Source organism: Columba livia, unplaced genomic scaffold (assembly GCF_036013475.1).
Source record: "Columba livia isolate bColLiv1 breed racing homer unplaced genomic scaffold, bColLiv1.pat.W.v2 Scaffold_105, whole genome shotgun sequence".
Classification (NCBI taxonomy): Eukaryota; Metazoa; Chordata; class Aves; order Columbiformes; family Columbidae; genus Columba; species Columba livia.
Genome location: NW_027043010.1, coordinates 2,167,049 through 2,177,053, shown reverse-complemented (window position 1 = coordinate 2,177,053; position 10,005 = coordinate 2,167,049).

Here is a 10,005-nt window from a genome sequence, read left to right as displayed (position 1 = left end):
GTCACTAACACCGTTGGATAGAGTGGGTGTGTCATAAACCCCTTTGGAGAGTGTGTCACAAATCCCGTTGGACAGCGTGTATGTCGCAAACCCCATTGAACAGACTGTGTGAGTCACAAACCCTCCTGGTCAGAGTGTGTGTCACAAACCCCACTTGACTGCGTGTGTTTCACAAACACCGTTGGACAGTGTCTGTGTCACAAACCCCTCTGGACAGTGTGTGTGTGTTAGAAACACTCCTGGTTCATGTGTGTGTCACAAACCTTATTGGACAGTGTGTGTTTCACAAACCCCTCTGGACAGCGTGTGTGTCACGAACCCCAATGGACAGATTCTGTGTTTCACAAACCCTATTGGCAAGCCTGTGTGTCAGAAGAACCGCTGGACAGAGTGTGTGTGTGTCACAAACCCCATTGGACAGTGTGTTTGTCACAAACCCCACTGGACAGAATGAGTGTGTCATAAACCCCATTGGACAGCGTGTGTTTCAGAAACCCCATTGAACAGTGTGTGTCACAAGTCCCATTGGACAGCGTGTGTGTCACAAACGCCATTGGACAGCCTGTGTGTGTCACAAACCCCCCTGGTCAGTATGTGTGTCACAATCCCATTGGACAGAGGTGTGTTACAAAACCCATTGGTCAGCATGCGTGTCACAAACACCATTGGACAATGTGTGTGTAGCAAACCCAATTGGTCAGCGTGTGTTTCACAAACACCATGGGACTGCGTGTGTGTGTCACAAACCCCATTGGAAAATGTGTGTGTCACAAACCCCGTTGGATAGCGTGTGTATGTCACAGACCCCATTGGAAAGAGTACGTATGTCACAATCCCCATTGGACAGCGTCTGTTTCACAAAACCCAAAGCACAACGTGTGTGTCAAAAACACCATTGGACAGAGTGTGTGTGTCACAGTCCCCATTGGACAGTGTCTGTGTCACAAAACCGATGGGATAGCGTGTGTGTCACAAACGCCATTAGAAAGTGTGTGTTTCACAAACCCCATTGGATAGTGTGTGTGTGTCACAAGAACCATTGGACAGAGTGTGTGTTTTACAAACCCCGTTGAATAGCGTGTATGTCTTAAACCCCATTGGACAGCGTGTGTGTGTCACAATACCCATTGGACAGTGTGTGTGTGTCACAAACTCCATTGGACTGTGTGTATGTCAGAAGAACCATTTGACAGAGTGCGTGTGTCACGAACCCCATTGGACAGTGTGTGTCTCACAAACGTGATTGGACAGAGTGTGTGTGTGACAAACACCATTGGACAGTGTCTGTGTCACAATCGCCATTGTACAGTGTTTTTGTGACAAACTCCAATAGACAGCGTGTGTTTGTCACAAACCCCATTGGACAGCGTGTGCGTCACAAACCCCCCTGGAGAGTGTGTTTGTCACAAAACCAATTGGACAGAGTGTGTGTCACAAACATCATTGAACAGCCTGTGTGTGTCACAAACCCCATTGGACAGCGTGTGTGCGTCCCAAACCCTCCTGGCAAGTGTGTGTGTCACAAACCCCATTGGACAGCGTGTGTGTCACAAGACCATTTGACAGAGTGTGTGTCACAAAACCCATTGGACAGCATGCGTGTTCACAGACAGCATTGGACAGAGTGTGTAACAAACCCAATTGGTCAGTGTGTGTGTCATAAAACCCATTGGACATAGTGTATGTGTCACAAACCCCATTGGACAGCGTGTGCGTCACAAACCCCCCTGTACACTGCGTTTGTCACGAACCCCATTAGACAGAGCGTGTGTGTAACAAACGGTATTGGACAGTGTGTGTGTCACAAACCCCATAGGACATCGTGTGTTTGTTACAATCCCCTTTGGACAGTGCGTGTGTCACAAAACCCATTGAACAGCATGCGTGTCACAAACACCATTGGACAACGTGTGTGTGTCACAAACCCCGTTGGACAGTGTGTGTGTCACAAACCCCATTTAACAGCGTGTGTGTCACAAACGCCATTGGAGAGAGTGTGTCTGTGAGAAACACCATTGGACAGTGTGTGTGTCACAATCGCCATTGTACAGTGTGTTTGTGACAAACCCAGTTGGACAGCGTGTGCGTCACAAAGCCCACTGGACAGTTTGTTTGTCACAAACGCCATTGGACAGCGTGTGTGTCACAAGACCCATTGGACAGAGTGTGTGTGTCACAAACCCCGTTGGACAGCGTGTGTGTCACAATCCCCATTGGACAGATTGTGTGTGTCACAAACCCCATTGGACAGTGTGTGTGTCATAAATCCCATTAGACAGCGTGTGTGTGTCGCATTCCCAATTGGACAGTGTGTGTTTGTCACAAAGTCCATAGGACAGTTTATGTGTCACAAAACCCATTGGATAGCGTGTGTGTGTCACAAACTCTATTGGACAGTGTGTGTGTCACAAACCCCATCGGACAGCGTGTTTGTCACAATCCCCATTGGACATCGTGTGTGTTACAAACCCCATTGTACAGCATATGTGTCACAAACACCATTGGACATCGTGTGTGTGTCACAATACCCATAGAACAGTGTGTGTCTCAAACCCCATTGGCCAGCGTGAGTGTGTCACAATCCCCGTTGGACAGAGTGTGTGTGACAAACCCCACTGGACAGCGTGTTTGTCATAATCCCCATTGGACTGCGTGTGTGTCACAAACACCACTGGACTGTGTGTGTGTGTCCAAAAAACCCATTGGACAGAGTGTGTGCCACAAACCCCATTGGACAGCGTTTGTAGTCACGAACACCATTGGACAGCGTGTGTGTCACATTTCCCATTGGACAGCGTGTGTGTTACAAACAGCATTGGACAGCGTGTGTGTCACAAACCCCTTTGGATATTGTGTGTGTCACAAACCCCATTGGACATCATGTGTGTGTCACAATCCCTATTGGACAGTGTGTTTGTGTCACAAACCCCATTGGAGAGTTTGTGTGTCACAAAACCCATTGTATAGCGTGTGTGTCACAAACCCCATTAGAAAGTGTGTGACACAAACCAAACTGGATAGCGTGTGTGTGTCACAAACCCCACTCGACAGCGTGTGTGTCACGAACCCCATCGGACAGTGTGTGTGTGTAACACACCCCAGTGGACAGCGTGTGTGTCACAAACCCCACTGGAAAATGTGTGTGTCACAAACGCCACTTGATAGAGTGGGGGTCACAAACCCCTATAGACAGTGCATGTGTCACAAAAACCATTGGACAGCATGCGTGTCACAAACACCATTGGACTGCGTGTGTGTGTCACAATCATCATTGCACAGTGTGTGTGTCACAAACCCCATTTGAACGCGTGTGTGTCACAAACGACAATTTACAGAGTGTGTGTGTGACAAAACAATTGGACAGTGTGTGTGTCACAATCCCCATTGTACAGTGTGTTTGTGACAAACCTCATTGGACAGAGTGTGTGTGTCACAATCCCCTTTGGACAGTGTGTGAGTCACAAACCCCACTGGACAGTGTGTGTGTCTCATAAACCCCATTGGACAGTGTGTGTCACAATTCCCTTTGGACAGCATGTTTTTCACAAACCACTTTCTACAGCGTGTGTGTGTCACAAACCCTCCTAGTCAGTGTGTCTGTCACAATCCCCATTGGACAGTGTGTGTGTCACAAGACCCATTGGACAGCGTGTGTGTCACAAAGCCCTTTGGACAGTGGGTGTGTCACAAACACCATTGGATAGCGTGTGTGCCACGAACCCTTTGGACAGCGTTTGTGTCACAAACACCATTGGGCAGAGTGTGTGTGTCTCAAACCCATTGGAAAGTGTGTGCGTCGCAAAACCCATTAGATAGCGAGTGTGTGTCACAAACCCTAATGGGCAGTGTGTGTGTCACAAGACCCATAGGACAGAGTGTGCGTGTCACAAACCCCATTGGACAGCGTGTGTGTCACAATCCCCATTGGACAGCGTGTGTGCCACAAAACCCATTGGACAGCGTGTTTGTTACAAGAATCATTAGACAGAGTGTGTGTGTCACAAACCCCATTTGAAAGTGTTTGTGCCACAAACCCCTTTAGAAAGTGTGCGTTTCACAAACCCCATTTGATAGCGTGTGTGTCACAAGACCCATTGGACAGATTGTATGTTTCACAAACCCCATTGGACAGCGTGTGTGTCACAATCCCCATTGGAAAAATTGTGTGTGTCTCAAACCCCATTGAACAGCGTGTGTGTCATAAACCTCGTTAGACAGCATGTGTGTGTCACAATCCCCTTTGGACAGTGTGTGTGTGTCACAAACCCTATTGGACATTGTTTCTGTCACAAACCCCATCGAACAGCCTGTTTGTAACAATCCCAATTGGACATCGTCTGTGTCACAAACCCTATTGGACAGCATATGTGTCACAAACACCATGGGACAGTGTGTGTGTCACAAAACCCTTTGGAAAGTGTGCATGTCACAAACCCCATTGGATAGCGTGTGTGTGTCACAATCCCTATAGGACAGTGTATGTGTCACAAACCCCATGGTACAGCGTGTGTGTCACAAACACCATTGGACAGAGTGTGTGTGTCACAATCCCCATTGGAAAGTGTGTGTGTCACAAAACCGATTGGATAGCGTGTGTGTCAGAAACCCCATTAGTAAGTGTGTGTTTCACAAACCCCATTGTATAGCGTGTGTGTTTCAAAAACCCTATTGCACAGTGTGTGTGTCACAAACTCCACTAGACAGAGTGTGTATCACGAACCCCATTGGACAGCGTGTGTATTTCACAAACTCCTTTGGAAAGTGTGCGTGTCACAAACCCCATTGGACAGCTTGTGTGTCACAAAACCCATTTGACAGAGTGAATGTCACAAATGCCATTGGACAGAGTGTGTGTGTGACAAACACCATTGGACAGTGTGTCTGTCACAATCCCCATCGTACTGTGTGTTTCTGACAAACCCCATTGGACAGAGTCTTTGTGTCACAATCTCCATTGGACAGCGTGTGTGTCACAAACCCCATTGGACAGAGTGTGTGTGTCACAAATCCCATTGGACAGCGTGTGTGTCACAAACCCCATTGAACAGCCTGTGTGTGTCAGATACGCCCCCGGTCAGTGTGTGTGTCACAAACCCCATTGGACAGCGTGTGTGTGTCACAAACCCTACTGGTCAGTGTGTGTGTCAAAAACTCCAATGGACAGCGAGTCTGTCACAATCCCTTTGGACAGAGTGTGTTGCACAAAACCTATTAGACAGCATGAGGGTCAGAAACAACATTGGACAGTACGTGTGTCATAAACCACATTGGACAGCATGTGTGTGTCACAATACCCATTTGACAGTGTGTGTGTGTTACAAACCCCATTGGATAGCGTGTGTGTATCACAAACCCCACTGGACAGAGTGTGTGTCATGAACACCGTTGGACAGCATGTGTGTCACAAGAACCATTGGACAGAGTTTGTGTGTCACAAACCCCATTGGACAGTGTGTGTGTCACAAAAACCATTGGACAGCGTGTGTGTCACAATCCCCGTTGGACCGCGTTTGTGTGACAAACCCCATTGGACAGTGTGTGTCATAAACCCCATTGGACAGCGTGTGTGTGTCACAATCCCCATTGGACAGTGTGTGTGTAACAAACCCAAATGGTCAACGTGTGTGTCACAAACCCCATTGGACAGCTTGTGTGTGTCACAATCCCCATTCGACAGTGTCTGTGTCACAAAACCCATTGGATAGAGTGTGTGTCACAAACAACATTAGAAAATTTGTGTGTCACAAATCCCATTGGATAGCATGTGTGTGTCTCACACCCCATTGGACAGTTTGTGTATCAAAAACCCCACTGGGCAGCGTGTGTGTCACGACCCCTTTGGACAGCGTATGTGTCACAAGACACATTGGACAGAGTCTGAGTGTCACAAACCCCATTAGAAAGTGTGTGTCTCACAAACCCCATTGGATAGCATGTGTATTACAAACCCTACTGGACAGTGTGTGTTTCACAAACCCCACTCGACAGCGTTTGTGTCACGAAACCAATTGGACAGCGTGTGTGTCACAAGACCCATTGGACAGTGTGTTTATGACAAACCCCATTGGACAGTGTGTGTGTGTCACAAACCCCATTGGACAGCATGTGTGTCACAAACCTCATTGGATAGCGTGTTTGTGTCACAAAACCTATTGTACAGTGTGTGTGTCACAAACCCCACAGGACAGCGTGTGTGTCACGAATACCATTGGACACCATGTGTGACAGAAGACCCATTGGACAGAGTTTGTGTGACACAAACCCCATTGGACAGTGTGTGTGTCACAAACCCCGTTGGACAGTGTGTGTGTGACAAACACCATTGGACAACGTGTGTGTCACAAACCCCATTGGATAGCGAGTGTGTGTCACAAACCCTGTTGGACAGTGTGTGTGTCACAAACCACACTGGATAGAGTGTGTGTCACGAACCCCATTGCACAGCGTGTATGTGTTCACTATCCCCTTTGGACAGAATATGTGTCACAAACCCATTGGACAGTGTGTGTGTCACAAACCCAACTGGACAGAGTTTGTGTCACTAACCCCATTGGACAGAGTGTGTGTGAGAAACCCCATTGGACTATATGTGCGTCACAAACCCCATTGGACAGTGGGTGTGTCACAAACCCCATTGGACAGCGAGTGTGTGTCACAATCCTCGTTGGACAGAGTGTGTGTGACAAACCCCACTGGACACAGTGTGTGTCACAAACACCATTGGACAGACTGTGTGTGTCACAAAGCCCACTGGACAGCCTGTGTGTCACAATCCCCATTGGATAGCGTGTATTGTGTCACAAACCCCAATGGACACAGTGTGTGTGTCGCAAAACCCATTGGACAGACTGTGTGTGTCACAAACCCCATTGGACAGAGTGTGTGTGTGTCACAAACCCTATCGGACAGTGTGTGTGTCACAAAATCCATTGGACAGCATCCGTGTCACAAGCTCCATTGGACCGTGTGTGTGTGTCACAAACCCCTTTGGATAGCGTGTGTGTGTCACAATACCCATTGGACAGTGTGTGTGTGTCACAAACCCCTTTGGAAAGTGTGTGTGTCACAAACACCATTGGATAGCGTGTGTGTGTCACAAAGCCTATTGGACAGTGTGTGTTTCACAAACCCCAAAGGACAGCGTGTGTGTCACGAACACCATTGGACAGCATGTGTTTCACAAGAGCCATTGGACAGAGTTTGTGTGTCACAAACCCCTTTGGACAGTCTGTGTGTCACAATCCCCATTGGACAGCGAGTGTTTGACAAACCCCATTGGACAGCTTGTGCGTCACAAACCCCATTAGAAAGTGTGTGTGTCACAAACCCAATTGGTCAGCGTGTGTAGTCACAAACCACATGTGAAAGCGTGTGTGTGTCACAAACCCCATTGGAAAGTGTGCGTGTCGCAAACCCCACTGGATAGCGTGTGTGTGTCACAAACCCTATTGGACAGTGTGTGTGTCACTAACCCCACTGGACATCGTGTGTGTCACAATCCCCAATGGACAGCGTGTGTTTGACAAACACCATTGGACAGCGTGTGTGTCACAAACCTCATTGGAAAGTGTGTGTTTTTCACAAACCCTATTGGAACATATGTGTGTCACAAACCTCATTGGATAGCGTGTTTGTGTCACAAACCCTATTGTACAGTGTGTGTGTCACAAACCCCACAGGACAGCATGTGTGTCACGAACACCATTCGACACCATGTGTGTCACAAGACCCATTGGACAGAGTTTGTGTGACACAAACCCCATTGGACAGTGTGTGTGTCACAAGCTCCGTTGGACAGCGTGTGTGTGACAAACACCATTGGACAGCATGTGTGTCACAATGCCCATTGGACAGATTGTGTGTGTCACAAACACCATTGGACAGTGTGTGTGTCATAAACCCCATTGGACAGCTTGTGTTTCACAATCCCTATTGGACAGAGTGTGTGTGTCTCAAACCTCACTGGAAAGTGTATGTGTCACAAACCCCATTGGATAGCGAGTGTGTGTCCCAAACCCTGTTGGACAGTGTGTGTGTCATAAACCGCTCTGGACAGAGTGTGTGTCACGAACCCCATTACACAGCGTGTATGTGTCAGTATCCCCATTGGACAGCATGTGTGTCACAAACCCATTGGACAGTGTGTGTGTCACAAACCCAACTGGACAGAGTTTGTGTCACTAACCCCATTGGACAGAGTGTGCGTGAGAAACCCCATTGGACTATATGTGCGTCACAAACCCCATTGGACAGTGGGTGTGTCACAAACCCCATTGGACAGCGAGTGTGTGTCACAATCCCCGTTGGACAGAGCGTGTTTGACAAACCCCACTGGACACAGTGTGTGTCACAAACCACATGGGACAGCGTGTGTGTGTCACAAACCCCATTGGATAGAGTGTGTATGTCACAATCCCCATTGGGCAGCGTCTGTGTCACAAACCCCAATGCACAGCGTGTGTGTCACAAACACCATTGGACAAGAGTGTGTGTGTCACAGTACCCATTGGACATTGTGTGTATCACAAAACCGACTGGATAGCGTGTGTGTCACAAACCCCTTTAGAAAGTGTGTGTTTCACAAACCCCATTGGATAGCGTGTGTGTCACAAACCCTATTGGACAATGTGTGTGTTCCAAACCCCACTGGACAATGTGTGTGTTCCAAACCCCACTGGACAGCGTGTGTGTCACGAACCCCATTGGACAGATTGTGTGTTTCACAAACCCCATTGGACAGCGTGTGTGTCACAAGAACCATTGGAAAGTGTGTGTGTCACAAACCCCATTGGACATCATGTGTGTGTCACAGTCTCCATTGGACAGTGTGGGTGTCACAAACCCCTTGGGACAGAGTGTGTTTCACAAACACTATTGGACAGCGTGTGTGTCACAAGCCGATTGGACAGAGTGTGTGTGTTAGAACACCCACTGGACAGCGTGTGTTTCACAAGCACCATTGGACAGAGTGTGTGTGTGTCACAAACCCCATTGGAAAGTGTTTGTGTCACCAACCACATTGGATAGCGTGTGTGTGTCACAAACCCCATTGAACAGTGTGTGTGTCACAATACCCATTGGGCAGCTTGTGTGTCACAAAACCCATTGGACAGTGTGTGTGTTCACAAACAACATTGGACAGAGTGTGTGTGTTCCAAACTCCATTGTACAGCTTGTTTGTCAAAAGCCCATGGGACAGAGTGTTTGTGTCACAAATCCTATTGGACAGAGTGTGTGTGTCACAAAACCCACTGGACAGCGTGTGTGTTATGAAAACGTTTGGACAGAGAGTGTGACAAACCCCATTGGACAGAGTGTGTGTCCCAATCCCCATTGGACAGAGTGTGTGTGACAAACACCACTGGAAAGTGTTTGTGTCACAAACCCCATTGGACAGCGTGTGTGTGACAAAACCCACTGGACAGAGTGTGTCACGAACCCCATTGGACAGCCTGTTTGTCACAAACCCCATTGGACAGACAGTGTGTGTCACAAACCCCATTGGACAGTATGTGTGTCACAATCCCCATTGGACAGTGTGTGTGTCACAAACCCCACTGGACAGCGTGTGTGTGTCTCAAAACCCTTTGGATAGTGTATTTGTCACAAAACCCATTGGATAGCATGTGTGTGTCACAAACTCAATTGGACAGCGTGTTTGTCACAAACCCCTATGGACAATGTGTGTGTTCCATACCCCACAGGACAGCGTGTGTGTGTCACAGTCCCCATTGTATAGCGTGTGTGTCACAAACCCCTTTAGAAAGTGTGTGTGTCACAAACCCCATTGGATAGCGTGTGTGTGTCACAAAACCTATTGGGCAGTGTGTGTCACAAACCCAGCTCGACAGCGTGTGATTCACGAACCCCATTGGACAGCCTGTGTGTCTGTCGAGGGTTAAGATTGCGGGGTGACAATAAAACCCTGACAGATGTATTGTTAACCCCCTCTCCCCCCACACACTTCCCCCTCCCTCTCCCCCCTTTTCACTAAGGAGAGGCAAA